General features: G+C 42.1%; 1 protein-coding gene across 1 annotated transcript in view; it reads right to left on the reverse strand.

Moving 5' to 3' along the window:
- The window catches only part of ARHGAP6 (Rho GTPase activating protein 6), a 454057-nt gene that overhangs the window by 266993 nt on the left and 169418 nt on the right, over window positions 1–17646 (reverse strand). The gene's annotated exons all lie outside the window — the stretch shown is intronic.

A 17646-nucleotide genomic window follows, 5' to 3' on the forward strand; every position in this document is an offset into this window, starting at 1 on the left:
TATAGTTACTTGTGGACTCCTGCTGGTGGCAGGTCCTCCAAGTTGAGGTGCCATCCTCTTAACATACCTTGGCTATGAATGACACATGTTACTTCTGCTCACAGACCATGCTTTAAAACCAGCATAGCTCCATCCAAGTCCAGTTTTTCCGGAAGAGACTTGACCAAAGAAAGGGCCCACCATGTGGAGATCTTTCCAAGTAGAGAGAAGAACCAGGTTCTGAGGAAGGAATGAATAACATATTCAAGGAGCAAGAAGCCCACTGTGACAGCTGTGTAGTGACTAAGGACAAGAGTTGCAGAAGAAACCACTGGAGAGGCAGCGGGGAGTAAGATCAGGCAGGGTCTCGCCATCACCCACACAGCAGAGCTCATGGTCCAGGAACAAATCTCCATCTCTGAACGTTTCTGTTGACTGTCCCATCTAAAGCAGCATCCCCTCTTCTCCAGTCACTCCCATTTCTTAGTCTGATCTAACTTCATCATTGCCCTTAGGTGTAATTGTACTATGTATTTATCATTACTTCCCTACAGCGCCCTGTGCTAGAGAGTAAAATCCATAGAGGCAGAAGTTCTTTTCTTATTTGCTGTATCCCCAATATCTAGTAAGGTAGATGCACCTAGTGAACTTAATGAATGCTCGTTGATGGACTAAGAGAATGAATGAGTATTTGGCTTACCTTCTACACACCAAATTTGATGAGTTCGGTTAAGGAATGCATTGTTTGCCTCAAAGGCAAGACAAATTTTCCATTTAGATTCTGTAGATTCAATCACCAGGGAGAGCATTAGTTTGTCATCAGAGCTGATGGCAGGAAATACACCTGCAACTTACTCTTGAAAACCACCGTCCTTCCAGTCCAGATAGAGGACCAGGCCTGCATAGGAGCATCACTTGACTCTCCCTATCAGTGGTCTCTAATAATACCTACTATGGAGGATCTCAGAAGACAAGAGCAGTTCTGGAAGGCACATCCATCCTCAGGCCGGCCTGTTCTCAACAAAAAGTAGGTCCAACTCGCTTGAGTATTTGGAAATTCAAACTTTCTTCCCCTGGAGTCTTTCAAACTGAGAGTTGCCTGAATAAAGCCATACTGGCTAGGATCAGCTTAGTTTAAATTCAGTTCCCTAGAGCAGAATATATGGATTTTTCAAAGATATTGTATAAATATCTTTAAAAATCTTTCTCTGAAACCCCTGTGTACTTTTATTTTTTCAAGTAGGTTTTATTATTTATTAAGATATAACTGACACATAACATCTTAGTTTAAGGTGTACAACATAATGTTTTGATATTTGTGTATGTTGTGAAATGATCACCATGATAAGTCTAGTTAACATCCATCACCATAGTTACAATCTTTTCTTGTGATGAGAAATTTTAAGATCTATTCTCTTAACAACATTAAGATATGCAATATAGTATCATTAACTATAGTCACCGTGCTATATGCTAAATCCTTAAATACTGTCTATGGGTCACGCAATTAAAAATTTTATTTAAATTAATTCTCATGATAATAGTGACTATAGATATTACCATCATCATGCTATAATAAGAAAACAGAGAATCAGAGAGATAAAGCCATTTGCCCTGAGTTCATCTAATTACTAAGGAGAGAAAGAATTTGAACGTGTATTTTCAAATTTGCAGATCAGTGCTCACCCTATGTTCCCTGACTAGAGGAAATAAAATACTGCATGACTTCTAGATTAAATCTTGCTGCCCTTAACTCACTTTGTTATAAATACTTGTTTAAATATCTCTATCTCACCCAGCAATCCCACTTTTGGGTATCTATATGATAAACTAAAATGCATGCCGTCTCAAAGCCTGGTACACAGATGTTCATAGCAGCAGCATTCCTAAGAGCCAACAGACAGAAACAGTCCGAATGTCCCCCAACTGGTGAATGGGTAAGCAGAATGTGGCATATCCATACAACAAAATTCTTCAGGAATAAAAAGGAATGACGTACTAATACATACTACAACATGAGGAACCTCAAAGCTTACGGGAAGCGAAAGAAGCAGCCAGACAAAGAAGGATCAGGTGTTGTATTTAGAATTCCATTTATATGAAAGGTCCAAAATAGGCAAATCTTTAGACACAAAGTCGTTTCCAGTGTCTGAGGACAGGTGGATGGAAGGAATGGGCGTGACTGCTAATGAGCATACGGGTGTTACTGGGCAAATGGAAATGTTTGAAAACTGAATTGCGATGGTTACACAACTCTGTAAATTTTCTATTATTGAATCGTACACTTAAATGATGGAAATGTCATGGAAGGTAGGCTATAGCTTGTAATAATAAATAATAATAATAATAAATAATAAATAATAATAAAGCTGCTTGTAAAAACATTGAGAAAAAGCAAGATCGTGAGTGTGGGGCGAGAGCAAGAGGGAGAGGGAAAGATCTGTGTTACGTCTTAAACTATTAGCTATCTGAAGCCAGGAGGCATTTATAGTGTTCACTTTGGGACTCCGAGAACCTAGCACATTTGCTATGAAGGAGGTGGTGGGCTTGACAGATTTGCCTCACTACATTGTTTTCTCCAGATTTATCCGAGGCAGACTTTTTCTTAGCCATTACAACCAGGTTTTGCAAACACCCATCAAAGATGATGAAAGGCTTTTTCTTGTGTGCAGGACAGCTCAGCAGAACGTTATCAAGGGAACTCCATTCTTCTCTTGGAGGCTAAGGATGGAGCCAAAAGACGTGACTGAAGTTCAGACTGCTTGAAGGTAGTGAAGCATCCCTCCTGAAGGCTCTGGGGGCTGAGAACCAGGGGCCTCTGTCAAGAAGGAATGGATCATTCTGACCAGGAACTGGCCAGATAGGACGCCCTACAGACTGCCCAGAAGCCAGGGCTGGAAGGGAGCCTGGAGGAGGGACTACAGTGTCTCTGGAAGTCAAAATATTTTCTTTTACCCACTTGCCAAGTTGCAGTGAAGGAAATTAAAGCAAATCTGCTTTCCTAATTTAGGACAAGGATATTTTCCATATTTTTGTAAAAATCTTTTATTTATAAGACATGGAAGGAAGCAGGGGCACACAGAAAGCAAAAGTGTCTACCAGCCTTTTGGCACATGGTAGGCTGCACATTTCCTTCTTGTGCTTTTAAAAACAGTTGAAAAAGAATGCAACTTGTAACATCGCACACATCTAATTTTCTCTGAAATTTCAGCTAAGAGATATGACCTGAGCTGAGTCACATCTGAGTCAAAGTGAACTGCCGCATCGCTCCTCCACCCACAACGGTGCCCTCTCCATAAAAAAAAAAAAAAAAATCAAGCCATGTTTGCCTCAGATTAACATCAAACCTTGAGATGATGTGGGAAAGTGACCTTTCGCTTTATTTGTATGGTGTCATAATGGCATCCTTGTGCTTCTTCCTTCCCAATCCTCTGAAAACTCTTTCCGAATTTATTTCAGCTCTGGTCAAGGAAAATCAGAATAGGAATACAAGAGTAACTGTGTCGTTTTAGTTTGAAAATTCATTCCACATTGATTCATCAAATTTTTATGAGGTTTAGCATGATGTTCTGATCTCCCAAATCTTAGAAAGCAGCCATTTCTTCCCATAAAGGCTCGACCAGGATGGTATTCAAATTTACAATTTTGTATGGTGAGCACCCTACAATGAATTTTCTTTCACTTTCTAGAATCCTGTGGTGACATAGCAGAAGATAATGCATTGTGCCGCCAAGAGCTGGACTCTCCTAAGTTGACCAAAATGGCTTTTTAAAGGTAGTGGTGAGGTCCTTTCAAGTATTTGAGAACATTCTTCCATCTCTTGCCTCCTGTCTGCCCTGTGATTGAGAAATTCAGTCTGTCTCAGCCTGAAATCTGGGCAGCCAACCCTCTACTGTGTTATGGCAGCATTTCATGTGTCTCTCCTCTGTGGGACTGTTGGACTTCTCTCTCTCTATTCAGTTCAGGATTGCAGCACCCACAAGACACCTGAGCAAAGTGGAAGGTAGTATTGGAGGAGTGGGGATTCAGAAAGGAGCTACATAGCATGCCAGTGTATTTGCCTTGAGGTCAAATATGAGCGCTCTTCAAGACGTGAGTGGGGCATATGGAGAGTGCATAGGGAGGGAAAGAAGGACAGAAGCCATGAGAAAGCACAGTCATCATGTAACTCTAGATTCGACACTACTTTCCACTCAACGAGTGGATCCCTCCAGGAGTGCACATAACTTAGGAAACATCACGGCTCCAAAGTCAGAACAACTGACTTTGTTCCACTGGCATCTGTCTCTGTGTGCCTCCCCCAGAGGGGCAGCTCCGCAAGCTGAGTTGGATTTACTGCTCAAAGTCACCCATTTTTAAATACAACAGTGCCTTCAATTGGAAGCCAACTAATTCAGACAGTGCCCAATGGTAGGACCTAAGATGAGCCCCATTGTCCAAAAATAAGCTAGTAGAGTAGTAAGAAGTAGAGGAGATAGAAAATGCCACATGGGTTGGGCAGATCAGGACTAGTTGTGAGTAGGCTGGACATGTGACTTTAGGCTAGGATCCAAATGTATCACACTGCTGAGCAGTCACTGATCTGAGAAAGGATATGACCAGCCAGCACTTGTGTGGGCAGCTTGCATTCAGGGGGTTCAGGTATAAGAGGCTATAATTAATTTATGCAGAAGGGATTGGTGGCTGTTCATGCTCCCCCTGCTTCCTTGTGTTTTGAGTAGAACAATGCATTCAGCTAAGATGCTGACTCTCCAGTCTCCCTTCCCTGGGCATTGCAAGGTCACGAGGTGCTATCCAGTGAAACAGTATGAGTAGATTTCTTGGAAGGTTCCTAGCCAGGCCATTCATTCGTTCATTCATTCATGCTCTTGTTCAGAAAACATCTACTGACCACTTGTTGTGATCCAGACACTTGGGACAAGGAGCAGGGAAAGAAGACTGAGACGTGGTGCTTACCCCATAATCTAGTGGGAAAGGCACATTAAAAGAGGAAACAGGCAAGCATGGTACAATATAATGAGAGTTACCCCAGCACAGGGATGAGTACGAGGTACTGTGCAAAGAGAAAGGGCATGGACCCAGGTGGGAGTCAGCAGTCAGGTGAGTTGGTGACAGGGGGGCAAGCCCCCTCAGGATGACTGCCATAGCTTATGGCCTTTGGTGTAGTTGAGGGACTTCTGTTTCCACAGCATCCTTAATTCTTCAGCACCCAATATGGCTAGATCAGCAAAGGAATTAGAAGCTCTGTAATTGGGAGACTCCCTGTAGGAATAAACTCTTGGAACAAATAGTCAAGTTCAACAACTGAACACTAGAAGAGGATAGGGAATCAACCCTTTTTATTATTTTTTAAATGTTTATTTTTCAGAGAGAGAGAGAGAGAGAGAGAGAGAGAGAGAGAACAGGGGAGGGACAGAGTGAGAAGGAGACACAGAATCAAAAGCACACTCCAAACTCTGAGCTGTCAGCACAGAGCACGATGCAGGGCTTGAACTCACAAACTGAGAGATCATGACCTGAGCCAAAGTCGAACGCTTAACTGACTGAGCCACCCAGGCGCCCCAGAATCAACCCTTTTTAAAACCATCTAACCATGTTGCTATGCGTCTATCCGAACCGCTGTTTCTAACTGCTGCATCGTGTTTCACAGTGCGTGTCCACCACATGTGACTTATCCATTCCTCCAGTGCCTGAAATTCCCTACTGCCACCCATGTTGCTCTTTATGGACCTACGTAAGAATTTCTCTGCACTTCATTCACTCAGGAGTGGAAGTGGTCATAGAATAAGGTGCTTCAATCTCACCAAGTGTTTCAAGATTGGTTTCCAGAACGGCTGCTGCTGTCTATACCTGACAGTGCATGAAGAGTCCCAGAACCCCCACGTTCTCATCAACACTTGGCATTTTTCCATTTTCTTACTTTTGCCAGTGACAGTCATCTTAGACCATGAAGTGCCCTTGAGGGGAAAGATACGTGTTGAGAAGATGGAGGACTGAGATTGAAGGAGCCTGGGTCTCAGGTAGATGTGGGGCCGCCATGCCAGCCTCCTTTAAAAAGAAAACAACTGTCTCCTATCGTCTTAAACGATCATTAGTTTCAGTTTTCTGATATACACAGCGAAATCTCTCATCTTTATTTACACACTGTGTACACGTAAAATGAATTCCACCTTAAGATATAAAAAGCATAACCTCTTTCTGGAAAAACAAAGACCACAGTGGAACTGTCTTGCAAAGAAGAACATTTACACATTTTACTCTTTGCCCTCCGGGTAAGGCAAGATTATTTACTTTTATTTTAATAGAAATCACTATGCATTCAATTCAAATATTTCTTGCTGGGCTTTTCTTGTTCAGCATTTTAAGCTCATGTGATTAATTCTACTGATGGTCTAAACACACAGACATGAAAACTGAAACTAAATCACAGATAAACAAGGGGTACAGATAACAATATATTAAAAGGCCAAGAGACAGGTGTCCTAAATCCCAAACAATTATTCATAAGCTAGAATTAGAAGGGACAAGGCACAGGATGTTCCTACCTGTTTATAAAAGTTAACGAATCTCAGCCAAATCCTCCTTTTTTTTTTATTTATCTCCAGTTACTGCTCAGCAAGTTCAACTGCAAAGCTAAAGAGTTTGCCAACGCCTTCTTTCACAAGTTCATTCCTCTTTGTATATATACACTGTTCATTTTCTTCAATATTTCATCTGAATTCCCTCCAACCTACCTTGAGAAACGTCATGGCTTTTTCCTTGACCACAACAAGCCTCCTGTACAAAGCAAAACCAACAGTTATGAACAAGTTACCTTCCACCTCTTTCCACCGAGTTAAATGAATGACCCCAAAGGAGTATCATTCTGCAGATGCGGAAAAGAGGCATGGTGGGTGAGCTGGCTCCCCACCTTCATCCAGGCTGTTCATGGCCACGTCAAAGCTGGCTTTCCAGCTTCGAACATTCTTCCGGTTCCACGGCATGCACCCCTCACCTGCCATCTCTTTTCAGCTTTCTCAATCCCATTTGCTGCTCTGCTGCACAGTGCTCTTCATTGCCCACTGATCCTTAGGTTCCTGATCCTTCTAACTGCTCATACCGTTACATATGTTATAAATGCAGGAAGTCTCTGTTTCCTCCCTTTTTTGCAACTTGGTCTCTTCCACTTTATCTCTTTAAAGATAAGAATAATGACAGCCGGTTACTGAACCAGTTGCTCCTGTGTCTACATGGGCTTTGCATGCGAATCTAATTTTGCCCTCTCATGACTCTGACAGGGTAAGAAGTGTAGGTGATACGGGAACTTGGGTTCAGAGAGGTTCATTTGCCAAAGTTGCCAAGACACTTCCACTTTCTGTGCCAACCTTCTGCCTTGAGTAGCACTGCCTAATAGAAACATGCTACAAGCCACGCGTGTAATTTGAAGTGTTTTGATAGCCAGATTAAAAAAGTAAAAATAAGCAGGTGAAACTGATTATAACTATCCATTTTATCTCGCCCAAATACCCCAAATAGTATCACTTCACTACATAATCAACGTAAACTTAATTGTTAATAAGACACTTTACATTGCTACAGCTTATCTCAGTTGGGACAAGAGATTTTCATGAGAAATACTTGGTCTGGATTTAGATTTCATAAAATATACAGTTGGAAAGTAGGCTGACATACCTGAGTTTCAGCAAGCATCTTTAAAGGTTTTCCAGAAAACGAAACAGCATAGTGTTTTTATTGAAGTTCAAATTTAACGTCAGGATAATTACGTAAAATTAAACTTAGTTGTCGCTCGCATCAGCCACATATGTATCAAGTGTCGAGTGCTTATCAGCTACATGGAGTCAGCAGCTCTGGTCTATGCATGTCCCTACAGGCAACTCATGTAGGCGTTCCCATCCGAGTTCACACACTGCGCATGTCTGCTCCCATACCGCACTGCGAGCACCTGTCTGCACTGTCCATGCCCTGCGCCCAGCTCAGACCTTGAGTGCATAAGACGCGCTCAAGAAGAACCCCGAACTCCATTCCTCCTCCAAACTTAGCACTTTCTCCGGGTCCCCCGAATGGTAACCTTCCCAATTCCCTTCCTTTTACTCCTGTCTCTTGTACTGCCATCTCTGGCCTACCTCAAAATTGTGTAAAAAGCAGCTCCTCAAAAAAAAAAAATTTTTTTTTGCCTGAGTCACTCAAAATGATTTTGAAGGAAATATTAAAAAGGAATAAGTCTAAATCTTTGAAGTGGACCTATTTACTCTTCACGAGAAGAAGAGGAAAACAAATTTAGCAAAACACTACAATCTCTTTGGTGTACTTGTATAAGTTGAGAAATATTAGTGTACATATCTTTCATAAGTTTTATAACAGACGCGTTGGTCTCACAGACCAAGGCACATTAAAAAAATTTTTTTTAATGTTTTTTATTTATTTTTATTTTTGAGAGACAGACAGAGACAGCACGAGCAGGGGAGGGTCAGAGAGAGAGGGAGATACAGAATCTGAAGCAGGCTCCAGGCTCTGAGCTAGCTGTCAGCACAGAGTCCGATGCGGAGCTCGAACCCACGAATAGTGAGATCATGACGTGAGCCGAAGTCGGTCGCTTAACTGACTGAGCCAGTCAGGTGCCCCCCAAGGCGCTTTTTAAAGGAACCTATTTATATAGGTTTCTTACAGAAAGGCAGAATAAATATCCAGACAACCTTCCATGGAAAACAACTAGGAATGTTAGATAACATATTTTAAAACTATTAATGATATGTATGAGTAGGCAAGAAAGTAAGAAACACTTATCAGAAGGGACATTGCAGTCCTATAGCCAGGGATTTCCTGGAATGCGTTTGTTGAACCAGATGACCTTAAATTCTAGTTGTCCTGGCCTTAAAGGGTTTAGAGGACGCAATGCAGACTGCAGCCACCTAAACAAGGTGGCAAGTTGACTAGGACATTCAGTCCTATCCTGCTGGAGCTCCAACAGGATACACCCTGGCCGTAAGGATGACACCCCTCACTTCAATCATAAGCCTTGAACCTGGCCAGTGGAAACCAGCAGACATCAACTGGAGAAGGGGTTGCTTATGACACATACACAGGAGGACATGCGGCAGAGCAACAGAGAAGCGTAGACTGCAGGTGAATGTGGCGTTGTGGACGAACTGACATATATAACGATAAGCAAAAGAATCAGACCCCAAACAGTACATACTGTATAATCCTGTTTATAGAAAGTACAAAATGAGGCAAGCTAATCCATAGTCATAGACCTCAGAATATCCATTGCCTTTGGAGAAGCTGAGTTAGGGACCATGATTAGTTAGCAAGCTTCAACAGCACTGTATTCTGAAATGTGAGGATGTTATGTCCCCTTGTAGTATTTGTTCATATACATGTGTGTTTGTTTATGTATACTATGTATTAATTATAATATATACAATTTATATTTTAAATTTATTTCTATAGGTATATATAATTATATCTATTTAGTTTTATACAGTTACATATGACAAACTATGTAATATAATCATATATTTAATTATAAACATATATATTTACCTTATGCTCATAGCCTCTCCACAGAGTGCTAATAGAGTCTCCTAAGTAGTCTCTTGCCTCAAGTCTCTTGCAGGCTTCTAGTAAACCCAATCCTATAGAACACAGCCCGACGTTCTGAGCGAGGGACCCGTCTGCACCCCAGGAACTAAGGTCTGAGGGTGGCGGGATGTAAAGTAGCCAGGAGCACACGGCATGTACACGTGGGGAAGGGAACGGAGGCGAGCGAAAGGCTTCTCCCACGTCATTCTCAGTAGGCATCTGCCGTTTGCTCTCTGATGTCAGTTCCCAGAAGCCAGTGGGGCACCACCCATGCGGCACAAGGGACAGAAGAGAGAGATGGCCATGTCTCATATCTGATGGGACCCCATTGTCTAGAAAAGCCCGTGCCCGTGCTGCAGGAAGAGGAGAAAGTAGCCCCAGAACTGGAGCACATCCTCTGACCTGACGGATAGGACCCAAGCAAGGAAGGGAGCATGTGCCACACCACAGGTGTGTGGCTCACACTGTCAGTCAATCTGGGCACACAGCTATCTGACCAGCCCAGCTAAGCAAATACATGCCCTCAAATTTCAAACTACAATGCTGTAGAAGATTGATAAATAAATGAAGCAAAACCAATTTCCAGCTGTGTATTTCCCAGATCCTTTCAAAATCCCAGCTTACCACCAGCTTTCATAGTTCATTTCCTCATTGGTTCTTTTGTGATTTCATCAGAAATGACTGGCTGATGGGTTCCCTCGGGAAAGTGCCCCATTTGGACAAGTTAAATGAGTAAACCTAGTTAAAAATATATATATATTCATCAAGAGCCTCTGGGCATGAGGTACGATTTCCAAGAGCCCAAGCATTCTTGGCTACTTGTAAGTATTACTGGAAGGCACCCAAAACCAACACTCCATTTGCCTGGTCTTCAGCAAAGAAAATATCAGCCTGTGTGAGTTAATGTGGATGTTATTTTAGAATTAGCTTTGCTGCCATTTCAGGGTAGTAATACCATTGTCCTCACCTCAAAGCCTTTGGACTAACATTTAGGAGGTGAACAAACTGCAAAGCTTGTGACTTTGAGTGTGGTTCTAGAAAAACTCATACAAGAGCAGATTCGGCTGGAGAAGACATTCCCCTGACTTAACTAGGAGGTATTTGGATGATGGAGAAAGTTGACATATTGGTAGGAACAGCGAGGTCTGTCTTCATGGGTGTGCGACCTGGGCAGCCACCAGGGCTTTGCACTGTTTAATACTCTGCTGTCGTCATCTCAAAATCCTTAGGTCTTGATCAAGGGACTCCACGTTTTCATTCTGCACTAGGCCTCCCAAAGTATGCGACAATCCTGGAGACAGCAGTGTGGCTTTACTTCTACCCCCTCCCTGGACCTCTTTCTTTCTTATTGTTTACACATATGGTATTCTCTGTTCATACTAAATTAAAATTTTGCTTTTTAGCAGCTGAAGGGCCTGGCCCGCCAGAAGAATGAGAAAGAGGATCAGAGAACAGTAATATGAAAAGACAGCGTCAGAGGCCATGGGGCTGGGTGCACAGTCTATAGGAACTCTTTGTAAGTCTTTGCAACTTTTCTATAGAGTTCAAGTAAAAGGTCAGCTCGTGATGAATTTACAAAGTAAAATTAATGTTTTTAAAGACACAATTATAAAAAATAAAAACAAAACCCAAAAAGATAAGCCTCTCATGTCTGAAAATTAAAAATGAAAAAGAAGTAACATTCTAAAAAAAATTACTGGATCAAAGAAAAATGAAACATGGAAACTATAAACTTGACAATAAAAGCTGATGTTATTTTTGGAACTATTAAAGGATACAAATAACATCTTTAGATCTAGCAAAAACTATGAATATTAATAGTTTACTTTGAAACCAGCAACAATCACAAAAATTAAAATCACCTTTGTAATTGCCACAAAAACAATGAAAGGGCTACTGGATTTGCATGAAACTCATGGCAAAGGTAAATCTATAGGGATAGAGAGCAGAGAGATCGTGGGGACCTGGGTCTGGGCACAGGCATGGGGACTGACAGCAAACCCGTAGGAGGGAAATTCTGGATGGAAGTGCTCCCAACTGGTTTGTGCTGGTGACTGCACAAATCTACTAAACATCATTGATCTGCACACTTACAACAGGTGGATTGTATAGTATGTAAATTACAGCTTCACTAAAGCTTTAAATTTTTTTATTAAAAAAGAGCTATGAATCAGTTTAGTAAGATGTTTGCATTAACAATATATATGTGTGTGTGAATGGGCTAAAAAATTTTGCCAAAAAGTACTACAGAAGGCCTGAAGAAATGAAGAACCATTCCCTAGATTTAATTTTGTAAAGATACCAGTCTTCCCTGAATTAATACATAAAAATAAATTCTTCTAGCAATCTGCAAAATAATAATAATAATAATAATAATAATAATAAGAAGAAGAAGAAGAAGAAGAAGAAGAAGAAGAAGAAGAAGAAAAATCTTTATATCCTCTCAAGGTGGGTCAGGAAAGCATCCTGGGGGGGGGGAGGGGAAGCAAAAGGTCACAATGTGACTGACCCCTGAGATCCAGAGACACAGAGACTGCCTAAGACTAGGGTTGAACCAGGTCAATAGTAGCTTAATTCACTTAGAGACATGTGAGTATCTCTTGTGAGAGCACGCTCTAAGAAAGATGTCACAGTTTACAGCAGAAAGAATATTCCCTCCACTTGACCGGGACAGAGAATTTGACCATGGCTAGAGAGGTAAGGCGAGAGGAGAGCACAAAGCTGGGATGGCAATCTCAAGCCAAGCTGGCTGGGAGAAGACTGTTTTCTTTTCTAAACATGGACAAGGAAAAAGGACATGGGGGCAAAAGTTTAGGGCAAGGGGAGCGCAACAGCAGGAAGAGCCACTGTGAGCTACAGACTTGCTACCTACCAAGTGTGCTGGTCGATGTCTGAGGAGGTTTCTCACTCAGTTGGCACAGTAACTCTACAGCCGGCACCTTACGATGTCTATTTCACACAGGAAGCAACTGAAGGTTGGAATAGTTAAGCAATTGTCCCCAAGTTCAAAATGCTAGCAAAGGGCAGATCCAGGGCTTGAAGCCATTGATTGATTGATTGATTCATTCATTCATTTATCCATTAATGATTTTGTGAGCACCAACCATGGCTTGGGCATTGTTCTGGGGACCAGAGGTAGAGCAGTGAAAGAAACACATGCCAGAACAGGTCTTTGCTCTTATGGGATGTACATTTAAAGAGAAGGTTAAGGGGTGCCTGGGTGGTTCAGTTGGTTAAGCAGCCGACTTCGGCTCAGGTCATGATCTCACAGTTTGTGGGTTCGAGCCCCGGGTTGGGCACTGTGCTGACAGCTCAGAGCCTGGAGCCTGCTTCAGATTCTGTGTCTCCCTCTTTCTCTGCCCCTCCCCTGCTCATGGTCTGTCTCTCTCTCCCTCAAAAATAAATAAATATTAAAACAAATTTAATAAAAAAATAAGGACAAGGTTAAGCATGGAGATAATAGAAAAACAACAAATAAGTCAGTTTCTTAACCTTGGCACTATTGGCATTTAGAGCCAAAGGCTTGTTTTGGGGGCTATCCAGTGCTTTGTAGGGTGTTCCACAGCACCCTGGCCTCTAGTCACTAGATGCAGTAGGACCCTCCCTATTCCCAAGTCACCATACCCAAAATGTCTTAGGACATCGCCAAATGTGCCTTGGGGGCAAAATTACTCCAGGTTGAGAACCACTGGAACCAATAAACTTAATAGTTTCATGAAGTAATGTGATAAATAAAATAAAATAAAATTGGATGATGGATAGAGAGTGATGGGGAGGCACCATTTAAATTAGAGGACAACAGAAGCTTATTCCCAGGAGAAGAGGCCAAGCAGCAGACACTGATTGTTGGGCACAGCGTCAGGCAGTGAGACCAGCAGGTGCAAAGGCTGTGAGGCAGTAAGAAGGTTGGCATGCTCGAAGAACATAAAGAAAGTAGAAGCGGCTAAAGTGTAATGACCGAGGATGGACAGGCAGGGGCCAGATCATACAGTGACTTCAGTCTATGTTTTTAAAATGTAGAAGATGTGCTTCATATATACAATGGACTACTACTTGGCAACGAGAAACAATGAGATCTGGCCATTTGCAACAACGTGGATGGAACTGGAGAATATAATGAAGAGTGAAATAAGTCAGTCAGAGAAGGACAGATACCATATGTTTTCACTCATATGTGGATCTTGAAAAATTTAACAGAAGACCATGAGGGAGGGGAAGGGGAAAAGAAAGTTAGAGAGGGAGGGAGGCAAACCATAAGAGACTCTTAAATACAGCGAACAAACTGAGGATTGATGGGGAATGGGGGAAGGGGAGAGTGGGTGATGGGCATTGAGGAGGGCACTTGCTGGGAGGAGCACTGGGTGTTGTATGAAAACCAACTTGTCAATAAATTATACCTTTAAGAAAACGTAGCTGCTCTGTGGAGAGCAGCGTGGGCTGGCCCAAGAGGAAGAAGGAACTGGGTGTCTAGGAGAGAGACGGTAGGGGTTGGGATAGGGTCTTCGTGGACAGAGTGAGGAGACATTGGACAGATCCAGCCTGCAGAGTGGGGAGTGGAGGGGCTGGGCTGATAGACTGGGGGTACACAACAAGCTGCTGCCTTCTTTGTGCGTCTGTCAAAACGTGCCTCATTTCCTATAGTCCTGGGAATCCACTCCTGCTTCCAACCGGGCCGGGCTTGCTACATTTCTGTTTGCTTGGGCTCAATGTCTTGTTCTTCATCCCTCTCTGTACCCTCATCTTCTAGTAGCCCAGCCCTGACACCTGCCCAGGTCAGCTCCACATCCAGGGGTGCCATCCCTCAGTCTCCCCACCATTCTCTCGCATCCACTTTCCCTCCAAATGCTGCCAGTGCTCCAACTTTCTCAAACCCTCAAGCTGAACATTCTGTCTCTATGACTATAGAAACCCTTTAACTATCTCTGTTACGAATTCCTCAGAAGGGCCCAGGACATTTCTCAGAGTCATCTTAGGAACGAAAGACATGGTAGATATAGGGGCCAGAAATGCAAATAAGAAGAATGACCTTCAATTTACCGGTACAACATAGCAGCCACGAAGGACACTTCGATGGTGACTCTTGTAGTGCATATGCTTATAATGGGTTGTATTGTGTCCTCCCCCAAAATATATTCAAGTCTTAACCCCCAGTGCCTGTGAATGTGACCTTATTTGGAAATAGGTGATTCCTAGGTCTTTGTAGATGTGGTTAGTTAAGATAATCACATCGGATTAGAGCGGGCCCTAAATCCAATGACTGGTGTCCTTCTAAAAAGAGAAGACACATATACAGACACAGACATGCCCAGGGAAGGAGGCCACCTGACAATGGAGGCAGAGGTTAGAGTGACGCATTTGCCAGCCAAGGAGCACCAGGATTTTCCAGGAGCCACCGGAAGCTAAAAGAGGCAACGTGGCCCTGATGACACTTTGATTTTGGACTTCTGTCCTCCAGGAGTGAGAAGAATAAGTTCGTTATTTTATTTTAGTATTTAATGTTTTTTATTTATTTTTGAGAGACAGAGAGAGACAGAGCAAGCAGAGGAGGGGCAGAGAGAGAGGGAGATAGAGAATCCGAAGCAGGCTCCAGGCTCTGAGCTAGCTGTCAGCACAGAGCCCGATGTGGGGCTCGAACCCATCAACTCTGAGATCATGACCTGAGCTGAAGCTGGACGCTTAACTGACTGAGCCACCCAGGCGCCCCTGTTTCTGTTATTTTAAACCACCCAGTTTACGGTCTATTTGTTTCAGCAGCCCTAAAAGACTAACAAGATGCTCATTTGGACAACTTAGGCCCCAAGATGCATTTTATCTACAAATGAATTTTCTGCTAAAAAGGTGTAAGAGAGTGTTTGAAAGATGAAGGTGAATGAGATCAGGAACTTCAGCAGAGTTCGACCTTCAGAGTTGGACAGGCACTGGCACCTGTGCCCTGCACTTTACTAGCTCCAGGCTCCTGGAGCCCAGGGCTCTCATGCTGGGTTCAATGTGTGCCCTCAGGGCCCTGAAGCCCAAGCACTGTGGATGAGAGTGCCTTAGTAATGGTCGAACAAGTCTGCCTGTTTTGATTACTCTTCCCCACAAGTCATAAGCTTGACATAGGCCCACACCTGTCCGAAAAGACCTGAACACAGTCCTCTAGGAGCGGCACCTTTGCACCACGCCTGAGTTGGCTTTGGCAGAATGCCAGGAAGCCTACCATGGTTTTATCCCCAAGTCTATTTAGAGCCTCACCTACTGGTGCTCCTCTGGGTCTGCATACCTCCTTCCCTACATCACTAAGTGTCTCTTGTTCACATCTACTTCCGTCTCCATCCAATGGGAATCGGAGTCGATATAGAAATCTCCCTAAACTAAATTCTAATTGACTCCAGGCATTGTGGCTCCAGTGACAGTGACTGCCCACTAGGCAGTGAGAGACATGATTTAGATGGTAACACTTCTCTGTCGTGCCTTCTGCTTGTAGGCAGGGAACAAGGTAGGCCCCCTTCTTCAGTCATACAGGAGAATAAAGGCCTAGACTCAAAGGAACACATTGAAAGCATAAAAGCAGCAAAGAGATGTCAACTTTAAGACATTTTATAGCGTGCTACAAGAGTTCTCACCATAACACGTTCCCCTGCCAGTTATCAGTTACCACAAGGCTTCCCCTTCCCTCACACTTTCTATTCTTCTACAGTCAAAATCTTAAATATATAGTTTTTCCTGTAATACACGTGCATTGTAAGGACTTTAGAAACACAAGTAAGCACGGCATTCTAGGGTAAGAATGGAGGCAGTTACATGTGGGCACACAGATCAAAAAGCATTCAACCCATAAGCTGAGTTTCATAATTTGTCTTTCACTTAAAAATGTATATGAACATCACTGATAGCACTAAATATTGTATGGCAGTGGCTTAAACAGCGTTCCATAGCACTGGTATGTGATCATTGAAACAATCCACTATTGTAGACTGTTTCCATGCTTTCTTTGTCCTGATTTTTTAAAAAAGCTGTGATAACACATGCTTGAAACTAAATTTGGGCACACACCCAGGATTACTTTCACAGAATCAACTTCTTGATGTGGACCCATGTGGTCTTGGGAATTAACAATTTTTAAGCTTTTGATTTCTCCTGCAGAACAGCCCCCCAGTCAACATCCAAAACCTGCATGCATGTGCACCTACAGCAGCATATCTTGGCATTTCCCTACCCAATCACCAACATCATGTGTTATACATTTTTCATCTTTTTCAAGTGTACCAATGAAAAATGGTAACAAGGCACTTGAATGTAATGTGAAAGAAACCATATATATGTGTGTGTGCGCACAAATATATACATATACATATATACACAAATACATCTCTTTAAAAATAAAGTATCATAGAACTAATTGGGATAATTATAAAAACTAAAACTGAAAAGCTTGTATAAGAAAGCAAAAGAGAGTATGTTTCTGAATCTTGGACATAAAATTTGACAAATTTGATTTCATCAAATTAAAAAGTTTTTTTGCTCATTAAAAAAAAGACCCCATTGTAGAAGTGAACACGACAAGCCACAGAGTAGGAGAAATATGTACAAAACATATCCAGAAAAGGACTTCTATTCAGATATTTTTAAAAGTCCTACAAATAAATAATGAAAAGAAACAACCTAATAGTCAATGGAAAACAGATAAGAACAGTCAAGTCTCAAAATAAAACAGTCAATGAACATATGAAAAGGAGTTCAACAAGAAAATGTATATAAAGCCATAGTGAAATTAACCAAAAGATCCCAGACAGTAAGTACTACAAGGCAAGAAAAATAAATAAAGGACATATGCATTGGAAACAAAGAAGACAGAATTTATTCTCAGAAAACATAATCATGTATTCATTAATGGTATAGGAAGGAAATCCAGAAATAGACACCCAAAAGCTACTGAAACTGTAAGTGCATTTACCAAAGTCTCAGGATGCAAGGTGAATATATAAAAATTATTAGCTATCAATGAAGAATTGGAAAATTAAATTAGAAAAACAATATAGTTCAGAATTTAATCAGGCTATATAAAGCACTCAGGGATAAATGTAACAAAATATATGTAGAACC

Source organism: Suricata suricatta, chromosome X (genome assembly GCF_006229205.1).
Source record: "Suricata suricatta isolate VVHF042 chromosome X, meerkat_22Aug2017_6uvM2_HiC, whole genome shotgun sequence".
NCBI lineage: Eukaryota > Metazoa > Chordata > Mammalia > Carnivora > Herpestidae > Suricata > Suricata suricatta.